Here is a 14506-nt window from a genome sequence, read left to right as displayed (position 1 = left end):
GTCATTTTTTTAAATCATAGCAATAGCACTTAGACTTATATACCGCTTCACAGTGCTTTACAGCCCTCTCTATGTGGCTTACAGCGTCAGCATATTGCCCTCAACAATCTGGGTCCTCGTTTTACCCACCTCGGAAGGATGGGAGACTCGAGCCAACCTTGAGCCAGTGAGGATCAAACTCCTGGCAGTGAGCAGTGAATTAGCCTACAATACTGCATTCTAACCACTACACCACCATTAATCGCTTGCTTGATTACATACCTACTCAGAGGCAACCCAATTCTGGATGACTCTGAACAACTTACATTTGGATAATAACAATCAATAAATAGGTCTTAGACATCCAGAGGAGAACAGAAACCAAACAAGAGTCATCCCCCCCACCATGGGAACATATGAGGACTTAACAGCCACCCTAACCTAAGGTCTAATCAGTGGTTCTCAACCTGTGGGTAGGGACCCTTTTGGGGGTCGAACGACCCTTTCGCCTAAGACCATCGGAAAACACATATTTTCGATGGTCTTAGGAACCAAGACATCAATTTTATGGTTGGGGGTCACCACAACAAGAGGAACTGTATTAAAGCATTGCGGTATTGGGAAGGTTGAGAACCACTGGTCTAAATGAACAGTCAGGTTTTCAGAGATTTTCAGAACCTCATAGGTTGGGGACCAGACCGATCCCAAGGAGCTACAATTGCAGATTGCAGCAGAGAAAGCACGTTTAAGTTTTAAGAAATGTATGACCGCTTACGTTCTAGAATATTTTCTGAATTAGATCATTTTGACTATATTAATGATTTACAACAGGGTGACTATATCCGGGATGCAAAATTCAGATGACTAGCCATTATATGCAGCAGAAAGCTACCAAAAATATTATGCCTTTGTTTCTACGTAGTAGATGTCCAGATTTCTGCAGCCCAGGTATGGTAGCCCTAATTGATGCCACATAAGGCTCCTGACTGGGGTAAGAGAAAAATGTATAGTTAAATTAATTTATCTTAAGAACTACCTTCTCAGCCATGAAATTGCCCAGATGCTGATACTTCTCTCAAATGCACTTCCTGATGCTTATCCATCTGCTGAAAAGAGACCACTGGTGACCTATATTAAGTGTTCTCAGCAAGAACATCCTAACTCTACAATGCATTTCATAGACAGGATCACCTTTTGCTACTAAGTCTGATGCCTTTGGGAAACCAGGTAATAACAACAATGCCTCAAAGGGTTCCTTTTTTTCAAATGGTAGCAGTGTTAGAATTTTCTGTATTTCTTCCCTGCCATCTAGCATTGGTCCAAAAGTTTGAAGCTCAGATCTACTAACAGTGATTTTACACATTGATGGACTGGGGTTTTTCTAAGACTCACATAGCTACACCAAGGTAGTGTTGGAAGAAATATCCAGGTCCAGTTCCAAGCCGGGAGAAAGGCACTGAAGACAAAATGGAGACTGGAGGCTGATTGGAAAGAGGGTCCAATTATTGTTGAAGCAGAAGCACATGAGTGGTTTTGGGTAGCTGATCACATGGTTGAGAGTCAGGGGTATTTATACCTTCTCTTGGGCTTTGAACTTGAGCTTCCTGTTTTAGAACATGAATTCTATTGGCTGTTGTAGGGGTCATAGCTGGCTCTGTAGGTTGTCTGAGCCAAGTTTGGTTGAAGCTTGGTCTGCTGATACAATGAAGGTGCTTGTTGGGTAATTCCTATTGTGGCTGAGGGCTAATCCTATCCCAGCAGGGAATTTGCTTACAAATAGAGCTACCTAGATCTCAATAAGTTCTTTATCGCTTAAGTGCTGACATCTGCTGAGGACCATCAAGAAAGGTGTGGGCTGCTTTCTGTTTCCAAGAGCATGTTTCTGAATTTCTCATCCATGGAAATATAATATTCTGTCTTTTTAATATTTCTCAAAGTATTTCATTCTTCTAGGAGAAGGGTGGGTGCTAACTTTCTACAATAGGAACTTAAGATTTTTTTCAGTGAAGGTATATGTGATGGCCTACCCATCCTTTTTTTATACAAGAGGACATTCTTCAAACTTCTTCGTTTGTAACTGGGCACAAATAAATGGAAAATAATTAACCTTTCCTTCAAATAAATATTTACTGCTAATGGGGTTGTTTTTTGTAACCAGTTGTACTTATTACAGCTGAGGAAAGTGCAAGTTTTTCCCTTTTCATAAATTGCTATGGTTGCACATATGTCAGCTTCAACCTATAATAGAATGCTTTTCAAAATCGTGGTCACTGCTAGAGCTTTTGTAAGCATTCCTACAGGCTGTTTAAGCCATTTGGTGCCATTACTCCTTCATGTTCTTAGATCCCAGACTGCAGCTGGTTTTTTTAAACTCTACCAATCATTAGCTGGTACGTTAAGTAGCTAATGATGCTCATACAGGATCTGCTGCAACATACAGGTGTCAGGGAGTAAACATTTTTAAAAGGCATTTTTTTTCTGGCATGTCAGTTAAAAGCTCAAATTTGCCAGGGCTGTCCCGAGTAAGATTAGTCATAGGTTCAAGCCTGCCCTTCACTCTGCTTGAATCTTTTTTGCAGAATGAGGTCCTTAGTGAGCAGAAATCAATATCAGACATTGGAGTAAAAGCTTTGGCAAGGAACCTTATAAAATCTAGCAAAGTAGAAGCATATGGTCCAGCAAGCACTCCCTGTTCCGTATTTCCTTTCGATAAGAACATTCCTCTTACTAAAAGTGTTGATTTGCATGCTGCTAGTAGTTGGAGTTTACTCTTTGTTCTATGATCTCATTGTTTTCTTATAAATTGATATTTTTAAAAAAAAGAAAGAAGGAATAAAATGTCCAACTACAATATGTACATTCTCCCTTGCTAATTAGCCACATGTAAGAAAGATTAATTAGATGCATGTAAATTATTGAAGCCTTAAGCAGCTTCTGGAGCCCTCCTTTTCTCCTGGGTCAGGTGGAAGACCCCTGAGGTGCTGATGCATAACAAGGTTAAGTAAGCAATCCTTATTTTTGTGTCCGCATCTGTCAGACACCTTTGTAGTCCTCCTGGCGCCAGGAAAGCAGACACCAATCTCCAAGCATGAACTAGAGAGACAAGAGAAGCTGCCAACATTAAATTTGATATCCCAGCAGAAGGTGCCATTTGCTATCCCATAGGAGAACAATTCAACTCTTTTGCCTTTCATGCTCAAATGATAAACAGACTGAAGGTGATGTAATTCCTCAAGTTATTGCTCTGGGATTTTTAGAAAATGGGATTTTTTAAAATCTGATTTCAGTTCCATGTGTGTTTCCAAAAACTAAGCACTAGAGAATTTGGAGTGTTCTCATAAAATATGTGCTTTAAAATGACAACCTTGCAATTCTGTGCACTTTTACTCAAAATTAAATGCTGCTGAGATTATTAGTATTATAAACATACAGAAGATTGCAGCTATAACCTATCCTAATCTAGAAGAAGCACAGTTCACAGAGATAAGCTACACCATGGTGCAGAATCTATTTTTGCATGGTGTAATTTCACATCAGTGAGGCTCATTTAGAAAATGTTTAGTGATTTGAGTAAGGGGTTTTCCTACCAATCTCTACAGCAGGAATGTCAAACTCACAGCATCACAGCATTGTCGCGTGATGTATTGGGGCTTTCCCCCCCTTCATTAAACTGGGTGTGGGTGTGCCCAGTGCGTGACACATCCGGCCCATAGGCCAGAAGTTTGACAGCTCTGCTCTACAACTTGGCATCATTATATGATGCAATAGAATAGTTGCATAATGTTCCTTCTACTAAAGCATGTTTTTTCACTAAAGGCACTTTGTAGTGTTCACTGAACAAAAGTAAACAAATAACATCAATCTGCACATAACATGCATGTGAGTAAAGTTTTAGTTAATCTCTGGCCCTTTGAGTCACTGTTTTTCTCTTAAGTAGAAGATTTTTTGACAAAAAAGAATACAAATAGAAGATCTTAATTTCATGGCCCAACAAAGTCCACCATTCGTGTAGTAAGCTAGGCTAATTCTTGGAGTCAAGAGGCATATTTATTAAAGATTTTGCAAATATCTCCAGTTCTTTTGCATTTCCCAAATCCCCAATTTGGTCATGGAATAAAATACTTCTCTTTTACAGGTACTCCTCAACTTACAAACCATTTGTTTAGCAACCAGTCAAAGTTTCAACAGCACTGAAAACAATGGTTTACAACTGGTCTTCACTCTTACAACCGTCACAGCGTCCCCGCAACCACTCTTGGCAACCGACTTGCATTTACAATGGTTGTGGGGTTGTGTGATCACCATTTGCAATCTTTTCAGCTGTCTTCCAACAAGCAAAGTCAAGTGAAAGGTGCATTTGGTTAACAACTACATGATTCACAGCGACCATGACACAGGGTCATAAAATTGGGTGCAGTCATCTGATGACTCACTTCATGGCCACATCATTTAGTAACAGAAAATCCAGTCCCAGTGGTCATAAATCAAGGATTACTCGTATCCCCTATATAACAAAAAGCATGATTGCACAGCATTTTTCCCTGACACTTCTTGACATGCTGATATAATGTTTTTCCAAGCACATCCATATCCTAATGGTTTCACACTAACTTCCTTTGAAAGGTGTTTTTCTCAACTGTCTGGCCAAGTTGTTGCCTTTGCTTATCTTACTATTTTCACAATAAAATCTGTCCACATAGCATTTTTATATACGAATGCTTCATTTTGTAATGGCTACATTTTCCTCAATTTCCATCCTGAGGCAGTGAGCTACTAGTTGTCATACTGTTTACTTTCCTCAGCATTATAGACATCTCCAGAGAGCCTGGGCTTCACGTGGTATGTCTGAAGAAAGATAATTTGAGCCTTGTCATTTGTGCCTCCAGGAACAATTCTGAGTTGATTTATTTGATGTCCCATTTATATGTCTGAATTTATAGATTCACTATCTGCCATATTCTTAGGCGTCTTCTCCAACACCAACATTCAAAAATGTTAATACTCTTTCTATTCTGCTTCTACAAAGCTCAGGTTTTGCTTACATAGAATACCACACAAACTGCACACAGTTCTGGATTGTTGTTTATTAAGGTACAGCCGAGGGACTTATGACCACTACTGAGCCCAACATGCTAAATGAAACATTTGTTAAATGAGTTTTGCCTCATTTTACAATTTTTCTTCCCACAGCTGTGAAGTGAATCTGGCTTTCCAATTGAGTTTGCTGGTCAGATGGTCAAAAAAGGTGATCACATGACCCAGAGACACTGCCACTATCAAAAGTATAAGTCAAGCTTCTGAATTTTGATCACATGATCATGGGGATGCTACAATGGTGGTAATTCACTTTTTTCAGTACTGTTGTAATTTTGAACGGTCACTAAATGAACTTTTCTAAGTTGAGGACTGCCTGGATAGCAGCCTGGCATTTAAATGTCTTTTCCAAGGCCTTCATTTCTACTCTGCCAAATGCTAGTTTGTAATATTTTAAATTAGTATATTTTTTCGCCGTGTTTCTTGACTTTTATTACTGGAGCTTACAGATCATTTGTGTTTTCAGCTTTCCGAGTAATGTCAGCACCATAGCACAGTTTATTGATATTTATTCCTCAATATTAACAGATGAACAGAGTTGGGCCTTGTAGATCATCTACTCCAGTGGTTCTCAACCTTCCCAATGCCGCGACCCCTTAACACAGTTCCTCATGTTGTGGTGACCCCCAACCATAAAATTGGTGTCTCGGTTCCTAAGACAATCGAAAATATGTTTTCCGATGGTCTTAGGTGACTTCTGTGAAAGGGTCGTTCGACCCCCAAAGGGGTCCCGACCCACATGTTGAGAACCACTGATCTAGTCCAAACCCCTGCCCAAGGAGGAGACCCTACACCCTTTCTCACAAATGGCAATCCAATCTCTTCTTGAAAGCCCCCAGTATTGAAACTATGCTTGTCTTTTTCTAATCAAGCATCTTTCAATATATTTTCCTCAGAGGCTAAAACTAAGATTATATTTATTAAGTCACACACCCACTAAACAATGAAAATCTTACTTACTACATAACAGATACAAATCAAGCAATGGGTAGAATTTTTTTTAAAACCTTTATTGAAAATTATAAACTTTAAAATATAAATACCTTTAAAAATAGTTTTGTATGAGTTATAATCCTTTTTGACGGTACTAACATAACCATTTGTTATTCAAACACATTTTTATACATTCCTAATTATTCCTATATCTATACATCTATGTTTCTAAGCTATACATTTCATGCTCCTATTATTTATCCATTGATACCAGTTTTCCCAAGCTGTATAATATTCTGAGGGTAGAAGTTTAATATTGTAGAGGATGGTTATCCAAACTCTGGGGTGAGCCAAACAGTATCAGTACCATGGATAGCATCTAAAGCAGAGTTGGCAACGATGGCCCCTTTACAAATGCTGTTAAATCCTGGTTGAAAATATTTGTTTTAACCCTAAGCTGGCCTAAGAAAGAAAATACTTATATAAGAAAATACTTATATACTTAAATACTTATAAACTGAGATTTTAGATCAGGGCCTGTTTATGGACTTCACCTCCCAGAATTCCCATGCTTGCTTAAGCAACTCCCAGAATTCTCAAGCAAGCCTAGGAATTCTGGGAGGTGAAGTCCACAGGTTGTAAAGGGACCATAGTTGCCCACCCCTTATCTAAAGTCTCAACAAACTGCCCATGGTCCGAATAAGTATTTTCTTATATAGGCCACATGTTCACTCTTCCTTAGGTCAGCTTAGGGCTAAAACAAACCTTTTCAACCAGGGTTTATCTGAGTTTCTAAATTACATACTGAGAGGAAATGTAATTGGTTTAATTAAAAGAGTTTATTTCATGGTAATTCAGTTTTGTTATGCTGCAAGATTTAATGTGTCCTTTGGTAGAATGGATTTATTATAAATATTCATAGCATGTTTTTTTCTTAGCACAGCCAAAGAAACTCTATGAAGAAATTACGTATGGCTGAAAATAAAAAGTATGGGAAAATGTTTGTAGAAGTTAGGAAGATTCTGCTCTATAAGTCTCCCTCGTACTGGTTGTTTTTGCTGTTACAATTATCTATCTCAAACATTCTACTCTTACATCATTGATTAGATGGATATTCTGTAGAAATAACACTGAAATAAAAATATTCATACCTTTGAATGCAATTTTTGTCACCTCACATATAAAAGCAATCTTGTACCAAAAATAATACTATTTTGTCATATTACACATTTGCCATAATCAAAAACATATCTAGCTAAAAATTAGCTGGGCCCTACTCTGACCATCCACTATTTTTTATTTATACTGTCATGTTGTTTTTTGATAGACTTGCACTTGGAGTAAAATAGATGTGTGTTGTTTATATTCAATGAACCTGTATGTAATTCAAATATAAGGGATTGATTTTCTTTAAAAATGTATTTGATGTTAAATGGTCCTCAGACGGGAATAAAAGTTGGAGCTTATTATAGTAAAGATTTAGAGGATTGTATTTAAAGAAATGCTTATAAAAGTATACTAAATTAATCTAAATTATATAACTTAATTTACTGAACTTTTCAGTTTGCTTTCTGCTGATAATCAAGTATAGCAATAATATTGTATGATCCTGAATCACCTACACTTGAGTAAAAGTTACACAGTGAGAACAATAAGTAGAGGGAGCACTATGTACTGTATGTCATCTTGAGCTCCTGAACAAAAGTGGAATATAACTCAAATCTATTAAATAAATATAGTAAAGCAATTCTTGTGTTCTTCCATGATTGGCTCATGTCTTATATTTGGTGTGAGGAACTCCTGGCTTCTATACTGGAAATAAACTTGACCTGTTCCTAAGGATTCATAAGGATGTGTAATGGTTATGGTTTTGCACTAGGACTATAGACCCCATCTACCCTTAGCCATTGGGTGAAAGCCCATTGGGTATCTTGGAACCATCCACCATTTCTTGGTGCAACCTTCCCCTACTAGTTTATTCTATGGGGGAGGAATGAAGAAAGTACTATCTAAACCTTGTTGAATTTCTGAAGAAAAGCAAGAATATAACAAAATTCCTAACGAGGAGGAGGAGGAGGAGGAGGAGGAGGAGGAGGAGGAGGAGGAGGAGGAGGAGGAGGAGGAGGAGGAGGAGGAGGAGGAGGAGGAGGAGGAGGAATTGTTTATGCCAGTGGAAGGTTGATACTTGAACACTTACACAATGGGCCATTATTGGAAGGGTAGATCAATCCTCCAGATTGCTGTCACTCTCCCTTCTCTTACTCACCAAAAATTCTCTTCACATAACATTTGGTCTTTTAAAAAATACTACGTTTACATTAAAATGTGGAAGAATTTTGGATGAGTTTGAAAGCTGTAGTTGAAGAAGAAAACATAAGGACTTTCTACATAAGATTCACACTTGGAGAGGAAAAAGCTCTTTGGGGGCTACTAAGACTGCTTCAACCTTTGAGTATATTGAAGTGATAGGGTAGCTGGGAAGGAAAGGTGAATTCAAGAGAAGAGAAGGACGAAGGAATAGAGAGAAAGACAAAGGGGGAAGAGGCAGACAGCAAAAAAAATGGACAGAGGAAATGACAAGCGGGGGGGTGTAAAAGGATGAATAACTGCCTTGTCCACTTTCTGCTTCGCCAATAACCTTGACCATTATGGAACTTGTTCGTGAACTATTTGCTTACAGAAATACAGCTTCCTCCACAAAGAGAAGGCTTACTATTCACAATGTGGGATCAAGCTGGCAGATGAGACGTGAACATGTTATTTTTCAAATCTTCTAACTCAGGTCTGAGGCAAGATGTAAGTTGATGTAAATAGTTTCATATGATGTCTATGTAATAAATTTTCCTCTAATGTTATTACTTTACAACTATGCAGTCTATCGCCCAAATTTTCTCCAGGGAAGATGCAGTGCTGTTTGTAATTCATGACAAACAATACACACTCCTGAGCTGGCAGGACATTTTTTTTCTCTCAATTGGTTAAATTAAGAAGAACGATGATCTCTCCCTAGATTACTAAAATCCATAAATAAGTTGTCTTGACAAAGTATCTCTGCCAATTCATAGCAGCCAATTTGTACGACAGGAGATTGGATTGATGCAAAACATATTTTGTTTAAATCTTTGATGCATTTTTATGGGCATTTCAGGCAGCATGAAGTTAGGCTGAAAATAGATGTTCCCGATACTTGGTTTGTACATTTTAACGAAAAGCAGTTCAAGCCAGCTAACTTTAAGAAAAAAATACGTTTCTGATTGACAATTGACAAAAAAAACCTTCCCTATTATCAACATTCAAGAGTCAACAAGAAAGATAATAGGGGGGGGGGTTCTCTTTGGGTACAATATTGGGCAGAACAGAGACAGGGAGCATCAGAAACTTTAAAACTTTAAATATAGCTAGCATTTGAAGAGAAATTCAAGATCTATGGACAGATCAGATACTGCATCCCTATACCTCCCATCCATGCAATACTTTTTTAAAAAAAACCTAATTCCTAATTTTATGCTTCAAAGTAGACATAATATACTAACTTGCATACTGTAAAAAACATTAATCTCAAACAAATGAAAATCATCTAATGCTATTAATCATGACTGTTCATGAAAAAGGTAAATATTGCCAATTTCAAGAAACAGAAATATGGTAAGGGAGACAAATGGGAAGAATTGGTATTCTCCAAGAGCTCTAGAGATCTGAAAGAATAAGAAACCCCATATATTTTGAAGAACTGGTTTAAATAGTAACAGTGTCTCATATGGGTTCCCTGAGTGGTCAGAATATTATTAAATATTGACCAGGGAAGCATTAGGAGTCTTTAACAAACTGTCAGACAGACGTGATGGTAGCAGTTCCATAAAGTTCTCCAGCTATTTCTTACATAATTCCAAGATAATGAAAACAGTGAACATTAGCCTGCCATGGTGGGCATTTTCCCTTATCATGACTGTCTTCAAGCATAATCTATTAGCTCTCCAGCTTAGGTCATGGCATATATGACTATATGTGAGTGCCTTTCATCTCTCAGCCATGAACAGAAGCAATGATTCATCCACTAGGTCTTCATTATAGCTGTCACCAGCAGTGGCCTTGTTTCCATAAACTATTCAAAAGCTACTCGGTAAAACTAATTAACTATAAAATAAAATTTCTGCCATCATTACAACTATTAAAGTAATTTTAATATACAGAACTGCTGAGCTAAAAAACACACCATCCTTCCTATCAGTAAGATACCATTTCATGGAGGGCAAGTTTTCAACAGTAAAACTGTACAGATTGAATAATTTCCTCCATATATTTTTTGCAAACTTCAGCAAACGCCTCTCTGCTATTAATTAAAGTACCCTATCTATTTTTTTTCCCAGACCACGCAATGAGTGTTCAAAAAGGATATAGCAACAGACACAATACAGTTAACATAGCCACATGTCTTTTTCCCCGGAGGCCCTCCGGAGGCTTCAGGGACCGTCCGGAGGCTTCCCTGAAGCCTTCGGAAAGCTCAAAACAACCCTCCGAGCAAACCGGGTTCGTTCGGAGGGTCGTTTTAAGCGTTCCGAAGGCTTCAGGGACTGTCCGGAGGGTTCCCTGATGCCTTCGGAGCGCTTAAAACGACCCTACGAGCAAACCGGAAGTCACTTCCGGTTTGCTCGGAGGGTTGTTTTAAGCTTTCCGAAGGCTTCAGGGAAGCCTCCGGACAGTCCCTGAAGCCTCCGGAGGGCATCTGGGGGGGCGGGGGAGGCTCTTTTCGCCCTCCCCAGGCTCCTATAAAGCCTCTGGAGCTTGGGAAGGGCGAAAAAAGCATGTAAAAATGGGGGGTTCACGCATTGTGCACGCATGCACACTGGGGGGGTCGCGCATTGCATTATGGATGAGGCACGCCCACACACGACCCCTCTGCGCTCCCCCCACTTGTGGCACGCGAGCCCAAAAAGGTTCGCCATCGCTGGGATAGACTGAAATTTAGAATGACCTTGCTTAAATTGGCCTTTCAAGGTGCATGGTTATATCCAAAGTAAGTAATAAATATGCATATATTACAATTCATAATACCCAGTGATTTTTTACTGCAGTGCCAAAAGCATATATTTGCTTAAGTTATAAATTATCTCTCATTATTATTTGTAATCATTTGTTTGTGGGGTAAATAATAGCATTCTACATGCATCCATAGAAACACTATAGCCTTTCTGGTGTGTGTGTGTGTGTGTGTGTGTGTGTGTTTGTCTGTCTATCTGTCTGTCTGTCTGTCTCTATCTGTGTGTGTGAGTGAGTATGTATATGAATGTTTATTCCAAGCCAAAACCCCCATAACATGAGTAATCAGGCGAAAGTTTCAGTAGCATCCACTGATTGCTTCCTGTCCTCCCACCCACCCACCTCCACATAGCTTTGCAGATGGCCTCTAAGTTTATAGATGTTTGTTAAGCATATTGTCACTTCTTTCCCCAGCTACTTTTTCATTGTAACTGAGAACATTTTAACGTGTTGATTGTATTGATTTTCCCTTCTTTTGAAGCAGAAATAGCAGGCTGCTGTATTTCAAATGAAATTTCAAGGACATAAAGACTGCTAGAATGGAAAAAGCCATTTAGTCAACAATCCTGCTCGCTTTATTTTTATCTCAGCCAGGCACAGAAAGAATCAAAGAGGGTCCTACTTTCCCTCACCCACCCTATACCCAAAGGCAGACTCCTGATACATGCCAGTGCCTAGATAAATTGAAAGGAGCAGAGTTGAGAGTGCACTCAACTCTGCACACAAAATACCTTGTGCGCTAACATGTGAATATATTTTGATATCATGGCGTCCAATTCCTTTCATCTTTTCAGCACAAAGTGTAAAATTAAAGATTGAACTACATACTACAGTAAATCTAAACTTTCTATAAAATATGATTATGCTTTCCTTGGATGTAGCTTTCCCCTTGTTTTCTGGAGCATTTCAGTATCATCTGTTTGGAACAGTTTTTCTCAGCCTCAACAACTGTGAGGTGTGTGGACTTCAACTCCCAGAATATTCCAGCCAACTGGCTGAGGAATTCTGGGAGTTGATGTCCATATGTCTTAAAGTTGTGGAAGTTTACAAACATTGGTTTTACCAATCAACTACTGCCTTAGCCCTTGTGTGCATGTTCAGCACTGAATTGCCATTTCTCAAAACCTGACCGACGCATGTATGAACTGACCCATCTTACACCTTTTCTACAGTCAGAGTTCAGAATATTCTGTATCTGATTTGTACATTAGTGTGGGTTATCACAAATTCAACAGTATGTCCTTTATTGCAAGTGAATCATACTACATGACTTTTTGGTAAAGAACTATCTCTTCTAACCCTTAAAACATTGCATTGAAGATTGATTGATTGGTTGGTTGGTTGGTTGATTGATTGATTGATTGATTAATTGCATTACACCCAATACAACTTGATTTTACTCCAGTTTTAAGACTTCTGGGATTATGCCATGTTTTCTGGCGAATAAGGTATAGGGCATTTATATATCTGCCACAGCCTCCCACATTTCTTGTTAGGGTGCCTCTTCCAATGAATTAAAAAGTCTACTTTCCCCTCCTGTATCTAGAATCCAGAATGCAGTCCATTTTGTCTTCCTCTACCCTGTCAATCAAAATCAGGAGTGAGCGGAACCTGCCAAATACAAGCAATAGGGAGGCCTTTTCCTCAAAGGAGGCAGTGATGATACAGAAAATGTATTCTCATAATAGCAGGTAATTTCAAATGAAAAACACCAGGTTATCTATGGGGAACTTTTTCAGCTGGCCTTCCTGCCGTGATCAATTCATGTTGAATAGCAGATCTAAAGGTGGTCATGTACACACACACACACACACACACACACACACACAGAGGAAAATGTCTTCAGCAGAGCATAGGATTGGAAAATAACCTACAAGGCTGCTCCTAGTTGGGGTAAATCCCGTTCCAAATACTGATTTAATTGTGCAGCCTCCTGATCTGTGATCTGACAAACTCAGGCTGCAAGAACTATTTGGATTTCTAGAAAGATTTTCATTGCTAGATAAGTAATGTGGCAGCCTCTTGAAAGCCTATAAAAATATTTCTGCTATACAATTTTTACCTAGTCCCTTTCTCACACCTCCTTTTCCTGGGCACAAGAATCCTTGTGTAATGGCCCCATTTCCTTCCTGGTCTTCCAGTCTCATCTGTGTTTTATTAAGCATTCCTTTGCACCAATGTACATTTAAAAATCTCTAGTGATGGGGAAATGCTACATTTTCTTTCAATTATAGTGAGACTAAAGAAATCTATTTTGGCTTTCCCCAAGAATGATTGTTTATACAGTGTGTGTGTGTGTGTGTGAGTGTGTGTAAGTCACATACTGTAAATATGATTACATTACCATAATCAGCATGCACAATGTGAAATGACAGAGATAAAACTTACAACCCAACTGCAATATTGATCCACGACCTGCTCATCTGCTTTTCTGCTGTTAACAAACCAGAAGGATCACCATCTTCAAATTGCAGGTGTTAGATCTATTTGTTCAAAGTGCTGACTAGCTTCCACCAGAACACACTACTAGATCCATTATCAACCGCTTTGCAGAAAGAGGTAAGATGCGGCTTCTGCCTTCCCACTTCAAGGATAAAATTATTTTCTGTGGAATGGAACAGAAATAATCTGAAGGGAAGCCACAAAGTTAAGTGAAAACTTTATCTTATACATTGCATATTTTGGGACTCAAAAATCAAACAAGATGAATGGAAAGGAAGAAAGAAACGAAGATGATGAAACACAAATGAATAGCTCCTGATAGTGACCAAATATTGTGGCAGAAGAAAAACTAGATTATGCTTTCTCTGTGTCTATTTCCTTGTGCATACCTGGGATATGATATGGCAAAGGACATGCCTGCTCATTCCCTGTTCAGACTCACAATGGATTGTGAGTCATTCCCTCAACACGCAGTAAATCTCCTCGTTCAGTACTATTGTAAGGGACATTTCCTGGTGTTTTTCAAGGAACGTACATTTCTCAAGAATGGTAATATTTTTATTCCAACATCAATTTGCTGTATGCAATATTTGCAATGCATAGACTGCCTCTAAATTGAGAAAGAAAACTTGCTTGCTTTTCTTGTTCTATCCTTTTGCAACAGCTTCAGAGTTGGTGTTATTTACAAAAATGTATCTCCTTTGTTAGACTGTGTGTAACCTAAATTGCATCATAAATGAAGACAAATGTAGACAAATGTTCTATATTAAAAGTGAGCCAATTTTTTAAGTTCCTTATATGACACCAGATTCATTTTTATACTGAAGTTGAATTCTTATGAAAGAATATCAGCCAAACACCCTAATCTTATTATTTATCTATAGCAACTTCCCGCTCTGTTGCTTGTTTGAGAACCTTAAGTCTAAAAGATTACCACAAAATACTTGGTGAGAAAACTAACTGGGATAGAGTTGGGCCTTGGTGAAAGCTAAAACAGCTTTATGTTGGTGGCTCATTATTA

At 38.5% G+C, this 14506-nt stretch overlaps 1 long non-coding RNA gene across 2 annotated transcripts; it reads left to right on the top strand.

Moving 5' to 3' along the window:
* The first annotated feature begins 1591 nt into the window (after window positions 1–1591).
* On the top strand, window positions 1592–7708 carry LOC309390289. 2 transcript variants are annotated; one of them, XR_014175100.1, is made up of 3 exons: window positions 1592–1688; window positions 5170–5317; window positions 6945–7708. It is a non-coding gene; the product is annotated as an uncharacterized lncRNA (long non-coding RNA). The 2 variants fall into 2 exon arrangements; XR_014175101.1 differs by having other exon boundaries at window positions 1654–1699.
* The last annotated feature ends 6798 nt before the right edge of the window (window positions 7709–14506 follow it).

This window comes from Natrix helvetica (assembly GCF_964273705.1).
Source record: "Natrix helvetica genome assembly, chromosome: 3".
NCBI lineage: Eukaryota > Metazoa > Chordata > Lepidosauria > Squamata > Natricidae > Natrix > Natrix helvetica.
Note: the sequence above shows the minus strand (reverse complement) of the source record. Positions and strands in the feature narration are given on the sequence as shown.